General features: G+C 43.2%; 1 protein-coding gene across 1 annotated transcript in view; it reads left to right on the top strand.

The window, feature by feature from the left end:
- ERICH1 (glutamate rich 1) overlaps positions 1-22,341 on the top strand; it is an 82,620-nt gene that overhangs the window by 50,420 nt on the left and 9,859 nt on the right. The gene's annotated exons all lie outside the window — the stretch shown is intronic.

Genomic DNA, 22,341 nt, shown 5'->3' with positions numbered 1-22,341 from the left:
ATCAGGTTGTCCCACGGGGGGCTCACAGTCTTAATCCCCATTTTACAGACAAGGTAACCGAGGCACAGAGAAGTGAAGTGACTCGCCCAAAGTCACACACCTGACAATGGGCGGAGCCGGGATTTGAACACATGACCTCTGACTCCAAAGCCCGGGCTCTTTCCACTGAGCCACGCCGCTTCTCCAAGGTGGCCCTCCACTTCTAGTTTGGCCTCCGGAGGTTGGTGGAGAGCTTCCGAGGTCGGTGGAGAGCTTCCTCGCCTAGGTAGCGGAATATCGCTTCCACCTTCCATCATGAAGGGCTGAAAAACTGTTGGCTCGCCGAGAGGAAGGCCACCGCTGCCTCCTTTCAAATCATCCCTTGTCCATAGCCAAGGGCCCTCAGCTTGAGCCCACTGCATTCTCAATCGACCGGGAGATTTCCGCCCTGGCTGGCCGCTGCTACCCGAGAAGGAACTCCGAAACAAAAAGTGGATCTGGATGAAATCCTCGGAAATGGGCCCGATTTGTCGGCTGCACAGAGCAAGGCGTGAAGGTCATTTGACGACCATTAAGGAAGGCAAGGAATTTGAGGTTTCTTTGAGAGGTGCCCATGATGACGAATAACACAGTATTATTGTACTTAAGCAGCGTGGCTTACTGGAAAGAGCAAGGGCTTGGGTTCTACAGTCCAGGCTTCACCACTTGTCAGCTGTGTGACTGTGGGCAAGTCACTTCACTTCTCTGTGCCTCAGTTCCCTCATCAGTAAAATGGGGATTAAGACTGTGATCCCCACGCGGGACACCTGATAACCTTGTATCTACCCCAGTGCTTAGAACAGTGTTTGGCACATAGTAAGCGCTTAACAAGTACCATTATTATTAGTAGTAGTAGTAGTACTACTACTTAGAGAAGCAGCGTGGCTCAGTGGAAAGAGCCCGGGCTTTGGAGTCAGAGGTCATGGGTTCAAATCCCGCCTCCGCCACTTGTCAGCTGTGTGACTTTGGGCAAGTCACTTAACTTCTCTGGGCCTCAGTTCCCTCATCTGTAAAATGGGGATTAAGACTGTGAGCCCCTTGTGGGACAACCTGATCACCTTGTAACCTCCCCAGCGCTTAGAACAGTGCTTTGCACATAGTAAGCGCTTAATAAATGCCATTAAATAAATAAATAATAATAAATAATAGTAGTAGTAGTAGTAGTAGTAGTAGTATCTTTTCTTTCCATACCTTTTCTAACATAACCTCTAATTTTAGTATAAGAACTGCATGTAGGACACATTCGTACTTAAAAACGTTTGCCCTCATATATGACCTCATATAGGAGAAGCAGCGTGGCTCAGTGGATAGAGCACGGGCTTTGGAGTTAGAGTTCATGGGTTCAAATCCCGGCTCCGCCAGTTGTCAGCTGTGTGACTTTGGGCAAGTCACTTCACTTCTCTGGGCCTCAGTTACCTCATCTGTAAAATGGGGGTGAAGACTGTGAGCCCCCCGTGGGACAACCTGATCACCTTGTAACCTCTCCAGTGCTTAGAACAGTGCTTTGCACATAGTAAGCACTTAATAAATGCCATTATTATTATTATTATGTTTGAACAGTCTTTTAGAGAAAGGATCTATGGATTTTTTTTCTTTACATAAAAAAGTTACTGTTCATAGACTCAAAACCCTTTCCACGCAAATCATTTCTTGAAAAAATAAACCCCAAAGGGGTTTGTGCTACGTTCTTTCAAAAGTATTCTTGGGTTGTTCCCACAGACTAAGTAAACTGGATGTTCAAGTCCAAGAGCTTCACATGAGACCTAACAAAATAACTTTCCATTTTCCTTAAGGAAATCATCCTTAAGCACCGGCCTCAGGAAATAGATGTCAGAAAGGAGGTTGGAGAAAGAGACTAGGGTGATTAAGTGCTTTTGTAGCAAATGATGTCAATCAAGTGAAAGAAGAGTCTGTGCCTTGAGACTCAAGGAGACAGTGTGGAATGTTCTATAAAAGGGCCCTAGTTGGTGTTAAAGTTCCTATAATTAGTTTAAATATATATATAAGTATAATTAGTTTAATCAAAAAACCAATTCCCTGAGGAGTCCACTGAAAGGCAGTAATTAGGAAGCCTAGCATCTGATCATGGCAACCTCATTCAGATTCACCTTTATCCCGCCTCATTATTATTCAGGACAGTCCAACTTTCTTTTTTAAAAAGAGCCATCTTTCTTTAAATCTATAGGTTAAAGTCATGACACTGCAGACATGTGCCTTTAAGCCTGAGGAAAAAAATCTAACGAGGTCTAAATGGAAAACGAGAACCATATTACTTCCCACCGGCTTTGAGAAAACTCCCGTCCGAAATGGCGGCGTGCAAAGAGTTTACAAAAACCCCTTAAAAGATCTTGCCTGATGTTCTACCCTTCCTTATTACTATTGTTCCAAACGCTTCATTCGTCTGACAAAGTAGAGGTTTTGTTCACTGAATTCATTCATTCAATCGTATTTATTGAGCGCTTACTGAATAGCAGACATTCACACTTTCTCATTTAGCAATCTGGAAGAACTAATGCGACACACTTATCCACAGTCTGAGTGGATCGATATATAAATATTATATGGCATTCCTCCATAATAATCCAGCCCTGCTGAGACCAGGATTAATCCAGGATGTGTGCCAAGTGATTGGAAGGACCGAGCATTCCTCCCCTCAAGCTTTTTGGTTCATTAATCAATCAATCAATCGTATTTATCGAGCGCTTACTGTGTGCAGAGCACTGTACTAAGCGCTTGGGAAGTCCAAGTTGGCAACATATAGAGACAGTCCCTACCCAACAGTGGGTTCACAGTCTAAAAGATCAATCAATCAATCAATCAATCGTATTTATTGAGCGCTTACTGTATGCAGAGCACTGTACTAAGCGCTTGGGAAGTACCAGTTGGCAACATATAGAGATGGTCCCTACACAACGGTGGGCTCACAGTCTAGAAGGGGGAGACAGAGAACAAAACCAAACATACTAACAAAATAAAATAAATAGAATAGATAGGTACAGATTCAATCGGGTTGATTGAGCACTTAGTGCAGTGCACAGCACTGCACTAAGCGCTTGGGAAGGTGCAAAGGAACTTGGGAGCATTAACACCTTCAAATGGAAGATGATCTAGGTTGGGAATTATTTTTCATTCAGAAGAACATCGACAGTATAAAGAGCAAATTCTAGGCCCCTTCTCATACTTTGCCCCCAGTCAAAAGTCCATGGGGGAGTAGTGGTGAATTCTCCATATGGCTTCAGGGGGCTTCTTCCAAATTCATTCATTCAGTCATATTTATTGAGCGCTTACTGTGTGCAGAGCACTGTACTAGGCACTTATGAAAAAGACCCAACATGCAGCATCCAGTAGCCAGGCCACATATGCTCAGCAATTATTTTTTTTTTTTCATTAAAGCAGTCAGGGTGTCTTTCGTTGAGCTGGAGGCTGAAACTTGGTCGCCCGCACTTGTGAGCGAACAAGATTCCTTGTCTCCTGAAGCAGTATTGCCTAGTGGACTCAGGAGGGCCTGGGTTCTAATCTCGTCAAGCCGTCAGTCGTATTTATTGAGCGCTAACTGTGTGCGCAGAGCACTGCACTAAGCATTTTGGTGAGTACAATGCAGCAATAAATGGACACATTCCCTGCCCACAAGGAGTTTACAGTCTAGAAGGAGAGACAGACATTAATAGGGAAGCAGCGTAGCTTAGTGGAAAGAGCTCGGCTGGGCAGTCAGAGGTCATGAATTCTAATCCCGGCTCCTCCACTTGTCTGCTGTGTGACCTGGGGCAAGCCGCTTAACTTCTCTGTGCCTCAGTTACCTCATCTGTAAAATGAGGATTAAAACTGGGAGCCCCAAGTGGGACAAACTGATTACCTTGTATCTACCCCAGTGCTTAGAATAGTGCTTGGCACATAGTAAGCGCTTAACAAATACCATAATAATAATAATAGAAATAAATAAGGTATGGATATGTACATAAGTGCTATGGGGCTGGAATAGGGGATGAATAAAAAGAGCAAGTCAGGGTGACGGAAGGGAGTGGGAGAAGAGGAAAGGAGGGCTTCTCCACCACTTGTCTGCTATGTGTCCTTGAGTAAGTCACTTAGCTTCTCCCTGCCTCAGTTACAGCATCTGTAAAATGGGGATTAAGTCTGTGAGCCCCACATGGGACATGAACTGTGTCCAACCTGATTAGCTTGTATCTACCCCAGTACTTGGTACAGTGCCTGCACGTAGTAAGTGCTTAATAAAAACCATAAAAAAATTACAAAGTACGCTCAATTCGGCTGTAACGTGGGTTTTCATTACATTCATTCATTCAGTCGTATTTATTGAGTGCTTACTGTGTGCAAAGCACTATACTAAGCGCTTGGGAGACTACAACGTAATAACCAACAGGCACACACAGTAAGCGCTCAATAAATACAATTGAATGAATGAACAGACACATGGCCTGCCCACAATGAGCTCGCAGTCCAGAAGGGGAGACAGACATTAATATACATAAATAAGTTATATATATATATATACACACATAGGTGCTTTGAAGGAGCAAGTAAGAGTGATGCAGAAGGGAGTGGGAGAAGAGAAGAGGAGGGCTTAGTCAGGGAAGGCTTCTTGGAGCAGGTGGGCCTTCAGTAAGGCTTTGAAGTAGGAGACCAATAATAATAATAATAATAATGATGGCATTTATTAAGCACTTACTATACGCAAAGCACTGTTCTAAGCGCTGGGGAGGTTACAAGGTGATCAGGTTGTCCCACGGGAGGCTCACAGTTTTAATCCCCATTTTCCAGATGAGGTAACTGAGGCACAGAGAAGCTAAGTGACTTGCCCAAAGTCACACAGCTGACAGCTGGGATTTGAACCCATGACCTCTGACTCCAAAGCCTGGGCTCTTTTCCACTGAGCCACGCTGCTCCTCTATCTGTCTGATATGAGGAGGGAGGGCGTCCCAGGCCAGAGGTAGGATGCAGTCGAGAGGTTGGCGGCGAGATATCATCATCATCAATCGTATTTATTGAGCGCTTACTGTGCGCAGAGCACTGTACTAAGCACTTGGGAAGTACAAGTTGGCAACATATAGAGACAGTCCCTACCCAACAGTGGGCTCACAGTCTAAAAGGGAGATAGATGAGATGGAGGGACAGTGAGAAGGTTAGGATTAGAGGAACAAACTGTGCGGGCTGGGTTGGAGTAGGAGAATAAATAGCGAGGTGAGGTAGGAGGGGGCAACGTGGTTAAGCGCTTTTTAAAACCAACAGTGAGTTTTTGTTTGATGCGGAGGTGGATGGGCAACCACCAGACTTTCTTGAGGTGTGGGGAAATGTGGTCTGAACGTTTTTGAGGGAAGATGATCTGGGCAGCAGAATGGAGTTTGGACTGAGTGGGGAGAGACAGGAGGCAGGGAGGTCAGCAAGGGCGGCTGATACAATCAAGAAGAGAAGCAGCGTGGCTCAGTGGAAGGAGCCAGGGCTTGGGAGCCAGAGGTCATGGGTTCTAATCACGACTCCGCCACTTGTCAGCTGTGTGACTTTGGGCAAGTCACTTCACTTCTCTGGGCCTCAGTGACCTCATCTGTAAAATGGGGATTAAGATGTGAGCCCCACGTGGGACAACCTGATCACCTTGTATTCTCACCCCATGCGAATTCCCCCCTATTTGCACATAGTAAGCGCTTAACAAATGCCATCATTATTATTATTATTATCAAGACGGGGTAGGGTAAGTGCTTTCATTAATGCGGTAGCAGTTCGGATGAAGAAGAAGGGGTGGATTTTGGTGATGTCAGGGTAGAACTGAGAAGATTTAGTAATGGCTTGAATATGTGGGTGGAATGAGAGAGAGGAGTCTAGAATAACATCAAGGTTACAGGCTTGTGAGATCGAAAGGATAGTGGTGCCATCGACGGAGATGGGAAAGTGAGCAGGAGAACAAGGTTTGGGTGGGAAGATAAGAAGTTTAGTTTTAGCCATATTGTTTGAAATGATGGGAGTACTTCCAAGTCGAGGTGTCTTGAAGGCAGGAGGAAATGCGAGACCACAGAGAGGGTGAGAGAGCAGGGCTGGAGATGGAGATATTAATGTACACATTTTAATCTAACATGATAGAGGAATTAGAGAATATTATTCCCACAGTGTGAGTCTGTCCTGGTATAGCTCAAGCCATAAATTGACACAGGTAGTTTTGGTGTAGGAAGAAACAGTTGTGTCCATGGCGTTGGTTGGTTCTCAGTCCCTGCCTCAACGTCATTGTACAATACTTTGTGTGTCCCATGAGTTTTTGCAGCTGGGCAATATTGAAATCCTTAAAAGAAAAATGTGTAGCAAGAGCAGAAAGTCGTCTTCTAGTTGTCGGTGGAACAGAGTCAATCAGTGGGATTTATACAGCATATCCAGATTGGACACGGTCCCTGTCCCACACAGGGTTCATAGTCTGAGCAGGAGGAGAAAGAGCAGGTATTCACTCCCTGTTTTTACCATCAAGGAAGCAGAGGCACAAAGAATTGAAGGGACTTGCCCAAAGTCACTCAGCATGCAGGTGGCAGAGACTGAATTAGAACCCAGGTCCTCTCAACCCCCAGGCCTGTGCGCTTTCTATGAGGCCACGCTGCTTAATATAATGGTATGATATGAATGTAATTATTTATCTGTTTCTTGATTCATATTAATGTCTGTCTCACCCTCTAGACTGTGAACTTCTTGTGAGCAGGGAATGTGTTTGATGTTATATTGTACTCTCCCAAGCGCTTAGTACAGTGCTTTGCCCACAGTGAGTGCGCAACAAATACAATTAATAATAATGATAATGTAATTTGATGCAAATTATCAGCAGAATTTATTTTCCTATGGTATTTGTTAAGAGCTTACTATGTGGCAGGCACTGTACTAAGCGCTGGGATAGATACGAGCTTTTGACCGATTTTGATCAGTCCCTTTTTCTAATCTTTTATTTCAGTCCAACTACAAGTAAACTGGAGAATGTGTTGCCTTTTTTCTAAATGAGACATAGTTCACTGTCCATTAAGGTACTTTTCAGTTTACGTGTTTCATAAAATTTGCTTTTTTCTTTGTTTAAAATGTATGGCTTCTGGAGAAAGTGTTAATGCAGTCCACTAAATATTGTTTATTTTAAGATGCATGCACTAAACGTAGAAGAAAAACTAATTTTATCTTGAATTGTTTGAGAAGCTCCTGTAAAATATCATTAATATCAACTGAGTATTTTCCATACATTGTAATTTAATTTGCAGAGCATAGCATCAAAATTTCTGACCAAATTAAGGTTATAGAGAGAACCACAAAGAATAAAAATAATTTCTTCAATATTAAGAACCATTTTCTTGAAAAGTCCCATGGAGAATTGAGGCAGAATACAAAATGTTTTTTTTTTTAAGGTATGCATCAACTTCGCTCGGTAATACACCAATACGTAAGTTTAAGCACATTCACAATTCAACTACCTGAAGGTAGAGAGTAAAAATAAAATATTTTTATCCAGAAATAACTATCTCTTGGTTTTAAAGGTGACACTGTTGATTATATGGACCAGATGATATGACAGTAGTGTGTCCAACTAACAGTTTGCAATCCCTGGAAGAGCATAATGTACTAAGAAGCATTCAACATGGTTTTGGAAGGAGCAAACGATGAGCGACAAATGGAATCTCCCTCTGATGATGACGATAATGATACTCGTTAAGCACTTACTATGTGCTAAGCACTGGGATAGATGTCAGATTATCAGGTTGAACACAGTCCATGTAGCACGTGGGGCTCAGTCTAAGGAGGGAATAGGATTTGTCCCCATTTTACAGACGAGGGCACAGAGGCAGTGAGAAGTGAAAGGACTTGGCCAAGGTCATGCAGCAGGCGAGTGGAAAAGCCAGGATTAAAACCCAGATCTTCTGACTCCGAGGCCTGGGCTATTTCCACTAGGCCACACTGCTTCCCCAGTGTGTGCCAGATAATAATAATAATAATAATAATAATAATAACAGCATTTATTAAGCGCTTACTATGTGCCAAGCACTGTTCTAAGCACTGGGGAGGTTACAAGGTGATCAAGTTGTCCCACGGGAGGCTCACAGTCTTAATCCCCATTTTTACAGATGAGGTAACTGAGGCACATAGAAGCTAAGTGACTGCCCAAAGTCACACAGCTGACAGTTGGCGGAGCCAGGATTTGAACCCATGACCTGTGACTCCAAAGCCCGGGCTCTTTCCACTGAGTCAGGCTGCTTCTCAAATCACACAGACAAGGAAGAAGCAATAGAAGTACTAAATTTCTTGAATTGATTGAATTCCCAGGTGGGAATTAGACATGATCCCTGTCCCCCATGGGGCTCACAGTCTTAAAATTAGGGAGACGAAATTGGCAATAGACAAAATAAAAAAAAGGACGGGGTGTCAAACTAGTTGGGCACAGATAGAGCCCCCAAAAGTTATATAAGGTGTCATAGTTGACCGTAAATTTATTATGAATCCACAGTGTAGAACCATCATTTTAAAAAGCCCAGAATGGTCCCAAAATGTATTGGCAGGAATTTTCAATTCAACAGTTCACCTGTCAGATTCTCATTAGAGAGTGTACTGTGTCTCTCCGGTTTGGGGCATTGATGTTAAAAGTCATGTAGAGAAATTGGAGAAGATCCAGAGAAGCCCAGCAAAATTTATGGGATGGCAAGTGAGAGGAAATGGGCTTAAAAGCCTGAGATATTTTGTAGGTTAGAAGAAGGAAGTCCTTGAGTAGTAGGCAGATTAAAACATTGGTGAAATGTACTTAATCAATCTGTGTTTATTGTGTGCTTACTGTGTGCAGAGCACTGTGCTAAGTGCTGGGGAGAGTACAACGTAACAGTGGAACAGAGTTGGTAGACACTTTCTGTGCCCACATGGAGCTTGTGGTCTAGAGGGGGGGATGGACATTAATATAAATGAATAAATAAATGACAGATATGGACATGAGTCCTATGGGGATGAGGGAGGGGTGAATTAAAAGAGCACGTCTGGGCAACGCACAAAGGAGTGGGAGAAGAGGAAATGAGGGCTTAGGCAGGGAAGGCCTCTCAGAGGAGTTGTGCTTTCATTAAGGCTTTGAAGGTCGGGACAGTAATCATCTGTCGGATTTAATAATAATAATAATGATAATGGCATGTATTAAGCGCTTACTATGTGCAAAGCACTGTTCTAAGCGCTGGGGAGGTTACAAGGTGATCAGGTTGTCCCATGTGGGGCTCAAAGTCTTAATCCCCATTTTTACAGATGAGGGAACTGAGGCTCAGAGAAGTTAAGTGACTTGCCCAAGGTCACACAGCAGACATGTGGCAGAGCCGGGATTTGATCCCATGACCCCTGACTCCAAAGCCCATGCTCTTTCCACTGAGCCACGCTGCTTCTCTGTAAAAAGAATAAAGGTCTTTATAATAAATGCCATTATTATTATTAGGTCAGTGCTCCGCACATAGTAAGCGCTCAATAAATAGCAGTGATTGATCATATTCATTCATTCAGTTGTATTTATTGAGCAATTACTGTGTGCAGAGCACTGTACTAAGCGCTTGGGAGGTACAAGTCGGCAACATCTTCTCTGGAGGCAGGATATTGGACCCGAGCTCTTTAGATAACCTCCCAGCTCTTTGATTCTATAAGCGTTGGTGTTGCGACAATTGACATACATGTTCTACAACATGTAGAATGTAGTATGTCATGTAGTATGTCATGTTCTCCAACATGACATACATGTTTTAGACTGCGAGCCCCATTTAGACTGTGAGCCCACTGTTGGGTAGGGACTGTCTCTATATGTTGCCAACTTGTACTTCCCAAGCGCTTAGTACAGTGCTCTGCACACAGTAAGCGCTCAATAAATACGATTGATGATGATGATGATGATGATGATGATGATGATGTTGGAGAAGCAGCGTGGCTCAGTGGAAAGAGCACGGGCTTTGGAGGCAGAGGTCATGGGTTCAAATCCCGGCTCCGCCACTTGTCAGCTGTGTGACTTTGGGCAAGTCACTTCACTTCTCTGGGCCTCAGTTGCCTCATCTGTAAAATGGGGATTAAGACTGTGAGCCCCACGTGGGACAACTTGATCACCTTGTATCCTCCCCCAGCGCTTAGAACAGTGCTCTGTACATAGTAAGCGCTTAACAAATGCCATCATTATTTATTTATTTATTTATTTATGTTCTAAAATGAGTTGTGAATAATACACTTGTGTACAGACCATGCTAGGCTAAATTTAGTGCTAGATATTTATAATGGATTTAAAGTCAAGAAGCATGTTTCAATGTTAAGGATTGTGGTCTTAGGAACTGACAGATATATCATTGTTTCTCACAATAAGCTATTTGCTTGTAGATTTGTCATATTGTCTTACTACGGCCTCACAATTCATCGATCACTCTATTAGAGAAAATTAGCTAATTCACGCTTAGAACAATGGTTGGCACATAGTAAGCACTTAACAAATACCTTTACATTAAAACAGTCAAAAGCTCCTTGCTCGTGGAGAGGGATCACATCGACCAACTCTGGTGTATTGTACTTTCTGAAGCGCTTAGTACACTGCTCTGTACATAATAATAATAATAATGATAATAATAGCATTAAGCGCTATGTGCCAAGCACTGTTCTAAGCACTGGGAGGATAGAAGGCAATCAGGTTGTCCCACATGGGGCTCACAGTCTTAATCCCCATTTTACAGATGAGGGAACTGAGGCCCAGAGAAGTGAAGTGACTTGCCCAAAGTCACACAGCTGACAATTGGCAGAGTCGGGATTTGAACCCATGACCTCTGACTCCAAAGCCCGGGCTCTTTCCACTGAGCCACGCTACTTCTCATGCTAAGCCTTCAGTAAATGCTGTTGATTTGAGGAGTTTTCTGATGGGATGGGCAACTTTTTTTGTGGTGTTTGTTAAGCACTTATTATGTGCCAGGCATTGTACTAGGCGCTGGGGTAGATTCAAGTTAATCAAGTTTGTGTGTTCATTTTGTGGGTCTTGTTACGCGCTTACTATGTGTCAAACACTTCTAGTAGGTTAGGTTGGGCACAGTCCCTGTCCCCCAAGGGGCTCCCAGTCTTAAGTCGGAGGGAGAAGAGATATTGAATCCCCATTTTACAGTTGGTGAAACTGAGGCGCAGAGAAGTTGTGACTTGCCCAAGGTCACACAACAAGGAATTGGCAGAGCTGGAATAAGAATCCAGGCCCATGCTCTTTCCACTAGACCACACCGCTTTTAGGTCAGGCACAGTCTGTGTCCCTCGTGGGGCTCACGGTCTTTATCCCCAGTTTACAGATGAAGTAACTGAGGCACTGAAATATTAAGTGACTTACGCAAAGTCTCACAGCGAATTAAAGAATTTGCTTTAATTGGAACTTTAAAGAATTAATTAGACTGTGAAACCATTGTTGGGTGGGGACCGTCTCTATATGTTGCCAACTTGTACTTCCCAAGCGCTTAGTACAGTGCTCTGCACACAGTAAGCGCTCAATAAATACGATTGAATGAATGAATGTTCCAATAAGGCTTAATCCGATGATTACTATGAGTGTAATATGTTTAGTTCAGTGCCCTGTGTGCACCTATTGACAAAAGCCCCACATTTGATCAGATTTATAGGTATGAATTGAGGCTCAAACGTAGAATGTGAGGAACATGTATGTTTCTTTTTAAAATATTTAGTTCCTTCTATTTAAATGTTAGAGGGAAATTTGGGATATTAGGAAGATTGCAGCCATTTTTCATTTGTACTAGAGTTGATCAAATTATGCAGGTAGGAGAACAGTCTGGAGAGTTTTAATTAATTGTAATTATTTTTTAAAAAAAACCTAAAAGTTATATTTTAGTATTTCTTCTTTGGGAAGAAATTAGGCATCACCTAAGCCGCACGTAGCTTCTCCTTCACTGCCAGAGATTTTTCTCGGATTTTCATTTTGGATCTATTAATGATGGCATTTGTTAAGCGCTTACTATGTGCAAAGCACTGCTCTAAGCGCTGTAGGTTTTGTTTTTTTCTCCCTAATGTAGTGTGTATGGAGATGTTGTTTTGTTGTACATCTTAGTACAGTGCTCTGCACACAGTAAGTGCTCAATAAATACGATTGATTGATTGATTGTTGTTTTAATGTCAGAAATTGAATGTGAAACGTAAATAAGGCACAAAGTGTTTGAGCAGGTCAGGATGAGGTAAAATTGAAATTTTAACAATTCTAGACCAACTTGTCTCATATTACTGTAATTTTAAATTGTTCTACCCAGTTTAAGTGTGAACATTTTGAAACCATATCATATGGCTCCGGGCTGTTTTCCCACTAATAGCCTCGGGCCTTTACTTCTTCGCCCATCATCAATCATCATCAATCGTATTTATTGAGCGCTTACTGTGTGCAGAGCACTGTACTGAGCGCTTGGGAAGTACAAGTTGGCAACATATAGAGACCGTCCCTACCCAACGGAAGCCTCGTCTTTGATAAATTGTGTTCACCATTTCCATTTCCCCCACAGTATTTAATAGTAATTCATTGGAGTGCAAAATAAATTTTAAAGGCTTTATTAATCCCGCCCTGCTTTCTAAGAGCAACCCACCAACGAGCAGCACTGAATATGGCATGAAGTTCCTTGGAGGCAGGAAACATGCCTCATTCATTCAGGCGTATTTATTGAGCGCTTACTGTGTGCAGAGCACTGTACTAAGCACTTGGGAAGTACAAGTCGGCAACATATAGAGACAATCCCTTTCCACAGCGGGCTCACACACTGTCATCAATGCTCGTGCCATGCATCGATGAGAACCATGGTATCGTATTGTCACTTTTTAAAATCCCAAACTAGAGCCGGTCACCAATTCTATTCCATTAACAGCGACCTGAGTCAGTTGTATTTATTGAGCGCTCTTACTATGTGCAGAGCGCTGTAGAGAAGCAGTGTGGCTCAATGGAAAAGAGCCCGGGCTTTGGAGTCAGAGGTCATGGGTTCTAATTCCCGCTCCGCCAATTGTCAGTACACTGCTCTGTACATAATAATAAGAATAATATTGTCAGCTGTGTGACTTTGGGCAAGTCACTTCACTTCTCTGGGCCTCAGTTCCCTCATCTGTAAAATGGGAATGAAGACTGTGCGCCCCCCCGTGGGACAACCTGATCACCTTGTAATCATCAATTGTATTTATTGAGCGCTTACTATGTGCAGAGCACTGTACTAAGCACTTGGGAAGTACAAACTGGCAACATATAGAGACAGTCCCTACCCAACAGTAATCTCCCCAGCGCTTAGAACAGTGCTTTGCACATAATAAGTGCTTAATAAATGTACTTCCCAAGCGTTTAGCATGGTGCTCTGCACACAGTAAGCGCTCAATAAATACGATTGATTGAATGAATGAATAAATGCCATCATTATTATTATTATTACTAAGCACTTGGGATAATATGTACTTCTAGACTGTGAGCCCGCTGTTGGGTAGGGACTGTCTCTATATGTTGCCAACTTGTACTTCCCAAGCGCTTAGTACAGTGCTGTGCACACAGTAAGCGCTCAATAAATACGATTGATTGATTGATTGATACAACAGAGTGTGTAGACACGTCTCCCGCCCGTAACGAGCTTAGGGTCTAGACGGGAGACAGACATTAATATAAATAAATGACGGCTGTGGACGAAGCAGCGTGGCTCAGTAGAAAGAGCCCGGGCTTTGGAGTCAGAGGTCATGGGTTCAAATCCCGGCTCTGCCACTTGTCAGCTGTGTGACTTGGGGCAAGTCACTTCACTTCTCCGTACCTCAGTTCCCTCATCTGGAAAATGGGGATTAAGACTGTGAGCCCCATGTGGAACAGGAACTGTGTCCAACCTGCTCACCTTGTATCTACTTTAAGGCTTAGAAGAGTGCTCGGCACATAGAGCATAACAAACACCATAATTATTATTATCATTATTAGGATTACCTTCCTCTTCCCCATCGTGGCCACTGCAGAGGAATTTCATTTTTCACCTTGAAAACTGCCGTGTGCGGAATTTTAAGCCCATTCTTCATTCATGCCAGGGCATGAATTAATTATGCTGAGCCCCCTTTTTCCTCTCCTCCTCCCCACCCATGCTGCCTTACCTCCTTCCCCTCCCCACAGCACATATATATATATATATATATATATATATATATATATATATATGTTTGTACAGACTTATTACTCTATTTTACTTGTACATATTTAATATTCTATTTATTTTGTTAATGATGTGCATCTTGCTTTACTTCTATTTATTCTGATGACTTGACACCTGTCCACAGGTTTTGTTTTGTTGTCTGTCTCCCCCTGCAAGACTGTGAGCCCGTTATTGGGTAGAGACCGTCCCTATATGTTGCCAACTTATACTTCCCAAGCGCTTAGTACAGTGCTCTGCACACAGTAAGCGCTCAAGAAATACGATTGAATGGATGAATGAATTAGGGCACTTATCCGAGTCAACCCGTGTGAAACTCAATTGCTTATTTACACTGGTTTCCTTTTTTCCTTGTTATTTCTGTTTAGTGGTAGGACTGATTCTTTTTTGCAGTTAGATATGGTTCTTTTTTCCATTGTTATTTGTGTTCAATTATAGAACCACCATTAGTCACCTTGCTTTTGTATATTGGCCACAGAAGTCATGTATTACCATTTCTTTTCAAACGATTGTCTTTTAATGCCGCTGTGCTTTAATTGTAATTATTAGATGATGTAAATTTAAAAGCTGTTCAGCTAAAAGTTTAACTTCCCAAATTATGTCTTTTCTTAGGTTAGGGATATGAGCATTCGGTTTTTGAAAGCGCGTTGCCCCAAAGCAGGTCCAGGGACTGATTTAAGAACACAGTGACACCCTACAAATTTTTAAATCAGTTACCTACCGAGGGTTTTTAAAAAAGAATTCAAATATTTAGACATTCTGGCATGTGATTAGCAGTATGGTGAAGAAAAAAAAAACTTTCCCGGCAAGTATAAATCCTTGTCTGAGTAAACATGATTAGGAGCTTGATAAGAATAATAATGATCGTATTTGTTAAGCGCTTACTATGTGCAAAGCACTGTTCTTAGCCATTAACCATTCGCATCGTCATTGGCAACAAAAGACAATCAATCAGTCGATTTAATTATTAAATAATTAATATTAAATAATTTATTTAATTATTGACTGCTCACTGCATTGAGAGCACTGTACTAAGCGAATTGGTAGACAAAACCCCTGCCCTCAAGGAGCTATTAAATCTGCTCCTTTTGGTGGGGAAACTGGAGTCGTTTTAATAGCGACCAGCCCAAAACACAAAAGTTCGGGTTAGAAGAGACCCTCAACGCGAGTCTCCCTCATAGGATCAATCAATCAATCAATCGTATTTATTGAGCGCTTACTATGTGCAGAGCACTGTACTAAGCGCTTGGGAAGTACAAATTGGCAACACATAGAGACAGTCCCTACCCAACAGTGGGCTCACAGTCTAAAAGGATAAAGCTCAGCCCTCTTTACTGATCTCATCTTCTCAGAGAAGCAGCGTGGCTCAGTGGGAAAGAGCCCAGGCTTTGGAGTCAGAGGTCATGGGTTCAAATCCCGGCTCCGCCAATTGTCAGCTGTGTGACTTTGGGCGAGTCACTTGACTTCTCTGGGCCTCAGTTCCCTCATCTGGAAAATGGGGATTAAGTCTGTAAGCCCCACGTGGGACAACTTGATTACTTTGTATCTACCCCAGCGCTTAGAACAGTGCTTTGCACATAGTAAGCGCTTAATAAATGCCATTATTATTTGAGAAGCAGCGTGGCTCAGTGGAAAGAGCACGGGCTTTGGAGTCAGAGGTCATGGGTTCGAATCCCGACTCCACCACATGTCTGCTGTGTGACCTTGGGCAAGTCACTTCACTTCTCTGAGCCTCAGTTCCCTCATCTGTAAAATGGGGATTAAGACTGTGAGCCCCAGGTGGGACAACCTGATCACTTTGTATCCCCCCAAGCCCTTAGAACAGTGCTTTGCACATAGTAAGCGCTTAACAAATGCCAACATTATTATTATTAGTAGTAGTAGTAGCAGCGCTTAATAAATGCCATCATCATCATCATTTACGTTGCCGCTGACCCCTTTCCCCCGTCTTCCCCCTAGTCTGGAACTCCCTCCCCTCCATCTACTCGAGACCACCACTCCCTCCACCTTCAAATCATTATTGAGGTCACCTGTCCTCCAGCAGATCTTTCCCAGTTAAGCCCTCGTTTCATTCAGTCATATTTATTGAGCGTTTTCTGTGTGCGGAGCACTGTACTAAGCGCTTGAAAAGTACAGCAACAGAGACAATCCCTACCCAACAACGGGCTCACACCCCGGCTCCCTCTCCCTTCTGCGGACCTCTGACCTTTGGATAATTTGATATTCACCCCACCCCCAACCCCACAGCACTTCGGTACATATGTTTAAATTATTTACTGTAAATAATTCCTATTAACGGGCAGGAAGCATGTCTGTTAATTCTGTCATATTAATCAATGGTATTTATGGAGCGCTTACTCTGTGCAGAGCACTGTGTTAAGCGCTTGGGATAGTACAGTGCAACAGAATTAGGGGACACGTTCCCTAAGAGCTCATAGTCAGCGCAGCTCATTTCAGTCATTCATTCAATCGTATTTATTGAGCGCTTACTGTGTGCAGAGCACTGTACTAAGCGCTTGGGAAGTACAAGTTGGCAACATATAGAAACGTCCCTACCCAACAGTGGGCTCACAGTCTAGAAGAAAGTCAGTGGAAAGAGCACAGACTTTGGTGTCAGAGGTCATGGGTTCAAATCCCAGCTCCGCCAGTTGTCAACTGTGTGACTTTGGGCAAGTGACTTAACTTCTCTGTGCCTCAGTTCCCTCATCTGTAAAATGGGGATGAAGACTGTGAGCCCCCCGTGGGACAACTTGATCACCTTGTAACCTCCCCGGCGCTTAGAACAGTGCCCTGCACATAGTAAGCACTTAATAAATGCCATCATTATTATTATTATAGTCAGGCACCCCTTCTAGATTGTGAGCCCGCTGTTGGGTAGGGACCGTCTCTGTATGTTGCCAACCTGTACTTCCCAAGCGCTTAGTACAGTGCTCTGCATACAGTAAGCGCTCAATAAATACGATTGAATGAATGAATGAATGGAGACGAAATTACAGTCCTGTATCCTCCCCAGTGCCTTAGTACAGTGCTCTGCGTATAGTAAGTGCTCAATTAAGTGCTCCCAGTAATCTGAAGTACAGACTACAGATTCTTTAATAACGATAATAATAATAGTGATATTTGATGGGCACTTACTATATGCCAACCACTGTTCTAAGACAATCCGATCCCAAATGGGCCTCACAGTCTTAATCCCCGTTTTTACAGGCGAGGGAACGGAGGCTCAGAGAAGTGAAGCGCCTTGCCCAACGTCACACAGCAGACAAACGCCAGAGCCGGGATTGGAACCCAGGTCCTCTAACTCCCATGCCCAGGCTCTTTCCACTAGGCCACACTGCCTCTGTACTGGCCCTAAGTAGACGGCATCACAAAAACAGTTTCAATCCAGCACGTGGTGCTGAACCTGAGGTGAGAAAAATACCATTTATTGAAGGTTAGTGATTCACTAAGTGTGCGAGCCGTAATTAATTTATGTGAGAAGAGTTTTATTTGAAATGGCTGGCAGAACTTTTTGGAAGGATCAGTGCGTGAAAGGCTTACTGTGAAAATCCAGCTAAGAAGAAAGCGTATAAAATTTGGATGGAGGACTTGGGCTTATTAAAAAATTCCTCAGGTGGGTTTAAAAACCAAGGCCTAAAGCCCTGAAGGAGCCAAAAGCCGGATTAACTTCTATTCACAGATATTAATTCTAAGACTTTGGGGGTTCAGTTTCTACGACTACAAGTGGGAGCAAATTTTTTGGCCTAAATTGCTCCTTCTCTTAGACTTCAGCAGTGTGTGTGCTTGCTACACAGTAAATGAATTGCCTGCAAACTTAAGGGACTGACCAGTTATTATGAAAAGCAGTAGTCTTTCTTTCCAGCACGAAGGCTGTTCGTCTCTATCGATGAGGGTGTCCCTAAAAATGTATTGGATCATGCTTTTCAAGAGAGAGTTCCCTTTTTTTTTTCAACTTTTAGACACAGCTTTTGAAATATGCTTTTATGTCTCTTTTGTTTGGACTGAAAAGTTTGACCTGTACTAGCTGTTGTGTTTTGCTTTCTCTGCTTAATTGACTTTATTTGCATGTTTTCCCACATAAGCAACAGGTGAAGCAAGAAACCTTGTTGATACAAATTTGGCTCAATGGAAAGAGTGTGGGCTTTGGAGTCAGAGGTCATCCTGGCTCTGCCACTTGTCAGCTGTGTGACTTTGGGCAAGTCACCTCACTTCTCTGTGCCTCAGTTCCCTCATCTGTAAAATGGGGATTAAGACTGTGAGCCCCCCGTGGGACAACCTGATCACCTTGTAAACTCCCCAGCGGTTAGAACAGTGCTTTGCACATAATAAGCGCTTAATAAATGCCATCATTATTATTATAAATCCAGAAATCAGGAGTATGCATTTAACTAAGCCTCCTAGTTCTAAACATACCATACCGAATTTTTATGTCGTTCTACTTGTAGAAGTCTAGACTGCATTGAATAGCGCGGTGTGGTTTCCCAAACCGGCTGTCGCAAATCTACAAAACCCAGATCATTTTTCTACAAAAAATGTCCAGTCCATGTTTCCCCACTCCTCAAGAACCTCCAGCCCACCTACCTCTGCATCAAGCAGAAACTCAATCAATCAATCGATCAGTCGTATTTATTGAGCGCTTATTGTGTGCAGAGCACTGTACTAAGCACTTGGGAAGTACAAGTTGGCAACATATAGAGACGGTCCCTACCCAAGAGTGGGCTCACAGCGTAGAAGGGGAAGACAGAGAACAAAACCAAACATATTAACAAAATGAAATAAATAGAATAGATATGTACAAGTAAAATAAATAAATAGAGTAATAAATATGTACAAACATATATACATATATACAGGTGCTGTCGGGAAGGGAAGGAGGGAAGACAAGGATGGAGAGGGGGGCGAGGGGGAGAGGAAGGAGGGGGCTCAGTCTGGGAAGGCCTACTGGAGGAGGTGAGCCTTGAAGGGTGGAAGAGAGCTAGCTTGGCGGATGGGCAAAGGGAGGACATTCCAGGCCAGGGGGATGACGTGGGCTGGGAGTCGACGGCGGGACAGGCGAGAACGAGGCCCGGTGAGGAGGTTAGCGGTGGCAGAGGAGCGGAGGGTGCGGGCTGGGCTGGACAAGGAGAGAAGGGTCCAGCACCTTGCCCCCTCCCACCTCACCTCCCCACTACAACCCAGCCCACAAACATGGCTCCTCTGATGCCAACCTACTCCCTGTACCTCAATCTCATCTATCTCATCACCAACCTCTCACCCACGTCCTTCCTCTGGCCTGGAATGCCCTCCCTCCTCATATCCCACAATGGCTCATCCCCTCTTCAAAGCCTTATTGAAGGCCCATCTCCTCCAAGAGGCCTTCCCTGACTAAACCCTCCTCCCCTCTTCTCCCACTCCCTTCTGCGTCATCATCTCTTTATTCACCATCCCAGCCCCACAGCCCTTACGCACATATCTTTTAGACTGTGAGCCCACTGTTGGGTAGGGACTGTCTCTATATGTTGCCAACTTGTACTTCCCCAGCGCTTAGTACAGTGCTCTGCACACAGTAAGCGCTCAATAAATAAGATTGATTGATTGTTTGATTGATTGATTGGAAAATAGTAAGCTCTTAACAACTATTATTAATATTAGCCCACATCTCTCCTCTTCTGAGACTCCTCCACTGGCTTTTTTGTGTCTCTTTGGAGAAGCAGCATGACATAGTGGATAGAGCATGGGTTTGGGAGTCAGAGGTCATGGGTTCAAATCCTGGCTCTACCACTTGTCAGCTGTGTGACTTTGGGCAAATCACTTCACTTCTCTGTGCCTCGGTTTCCTCACCTGTCAAATGGGGATTAAGATTGTGAGCCCTGCATGGGTCAACCTGATAACCTTGTATCTATCCCAGTGCTTAGAAAAGTGCTTGGCACATTGTAAGCACTTCACAAATGTCATTATTATTACTATGTATTATTATTGTTAATAATAATTATTATTATGTTTAATTATTATGGTTAATACTAATTATTATTATGTTTAATTATTATTGTTAATACTAATTATTCTTTTAATTATTATAATTATTATTAATAATAATAAACAAAAAAGCTTCCCAGTTGGCATCCAGGCCCCTCCATCACGGGTCCCACCTTTCCTTTCTCTTCCTTCCCACTGTCTTCATTCAGTCATTCATTCAGTTGTATTTATTGAATGCTTACTGTGTGTCGAGCACTGTACTAAGCGCTTGACCAGGTCTAACTCACAGTCCACTCTCCCACCTCCTCTCGCTCACCGATCCCCCCCAGCTCGGCCGTCCCCCTGCCCAAATCGGACAGACCCCAGCTCTCTACCCATTCAAATCCTTCTTCAGAGTTCACCTCCTCCTCCAAGGCTCGTACCTTGTATCTACCCCAGTGCTTAGAACAATGCATGGCACATAGTAAGTGCTTAACAAGTACCATTATTATTATCCCCTTCCCCTCATGTTCTTTCTTGTTCTTCCTCCTTCCCGCCGCCACTCCCCCAGAATCCCCCACCCTTCAGAAAATTGCCTAGGTCGGTCTGAAACCATTACATAATTACCGGGATACTATTAGTAATCACGGCTAGCAATATTGTAGAAACTAATTAAGCCATTTTCCACCCAAATCATTTCATCCAGAATCAAGCATATACTTTGGCTTATTGAATTAAATGCTCCCCTATTGTTCAGTGGTATTCACCAGGTCACCCTCTCCATCAGCATATGCTTTCATCTCCTAGGCTTTGTAAAATAATGGAATTTTTAACACAAAAACGAGTTCTATTTTAGCAGAGAAATTACATCTCATTAGCCACAGCCACCTACAGCTTACATTTATCGTTTGTTGGCTCTGCATTTTCTTAAGAAATTCTTTTATAACTGAAGTTATTGCATCTGAATCCTAAATGGGCACTCACTGTAATAACCAAAGTACAGAGCAAAGAATCCCTTTGGTCTTCCCCCCCGCCCCCACCATCAAAAACAAGAATCAAATAGAACTACACTCATATATAAAGATCTGCGTGTCTTCTTTCAGGAAATAATTTATCCTTTGTGGTCGTAAAGATTCATTCATCCATTCGATCGTATTTATTTATTGAGCATTTACTGTGTGCAGAGCACTGTACTAAGCGTTTGGGAAAGTACGACACTACAATAAACTGACATTCCCTGTCCACAACGAGCTCACAGCCTAGGGATCGGGAGACAGACATCAATACAGATAAATCAAATTGCAGATATGGACACAGGTGCTGCGGGGCTGGGTGTGGAGAAGAGCAAGAACAGACCTTTTTCAAAAAACTCATTTTTTATCGACTACTGGGAGATTTCTGGAGGAAACTGTAGGCCTAGCGCCTTAAAATGTTCCTCTGAGAAGGCTTCGTGTAGGAGGTAAGGGTTTTTAGTATAATTTTGAGACGGGGAAGACACAGGTTGCCAACAGAGACTGTGGAGAATGGCTAGGCCACGGGAATCATTTGTTTGCTTTTTTTTTTCTTCTTCCTTTTTTTTTGGTGCTTAAGTGTTTACTAGTAATAATGATGATATTTTTAAGTGCTAACTATGTACCAAGCACTGTCAAACACTGTTCTAGATACAAGTTAATTAAGGGACACCGTCCCTGTCCCACGTGGGGCTCACAGTCTAAGCAGGAGGGAGATCAGGTAATGAATCCCCATTTTACAGTTGAGGAAAGTGAGACACAGAGAAGCAAAGTGACTTGACCAAGGTCACACAACAAGCAACTGGCAGAGCTGGAGATTAGAACCCGGGACTTCTGACTCTTTGGCCTGTGCTTTCTCTACTTGCCAGAGTGGAACCCACTGAAAGCACTGTGTGAGGACAGTTGGTCTGATGGGGAGAGAGAACAGGAATTTTATTCCTTTTAGACCTTGAGCTCGATGTGGGCAGGGACTGTGTCTAATGTTATATTGTACTTTCCCAAGCGCTTAGTAAGGTGCTTTGCACACAGAGCTCAGTAAATACGATCGAATGAATGTTTGAACGAACTGAGGAGGAGGGAAACAGGTTGGTTCATCTGCCCAAGAGGTTTCTGGAAGTTATCTTAGGCTTCTGAGGAGGCAGCAGCATGATCAAAATGACTCTATTTTTGACTTTATGCAAAGACGAATTGTTTAACAGGATGAGGTCAAGAGAAAATGAGAAGGTGAGTCA

Source organism: Tachyglossus aculeatus, chromosome X1 (genome assembly GCF_015852505.1).
Source record: "Tachyglossus aculeatus isolate mTacAcu1 chromosome X1, mTacAcu1.pri, whole genome shotgun sequence".
Lineage (NCBI taxonomy): Eukaryota > Metazoa > Chordata > Mammalia > Monotremata > Tachyglossidae > Tachyglossus > Tachyglossus aculeatus.
The sequence above is the reverse complement of the archived record's forward strand: the minus strand, read 5'-3'. Positions and strand labels throughout refer to the sequence as shown.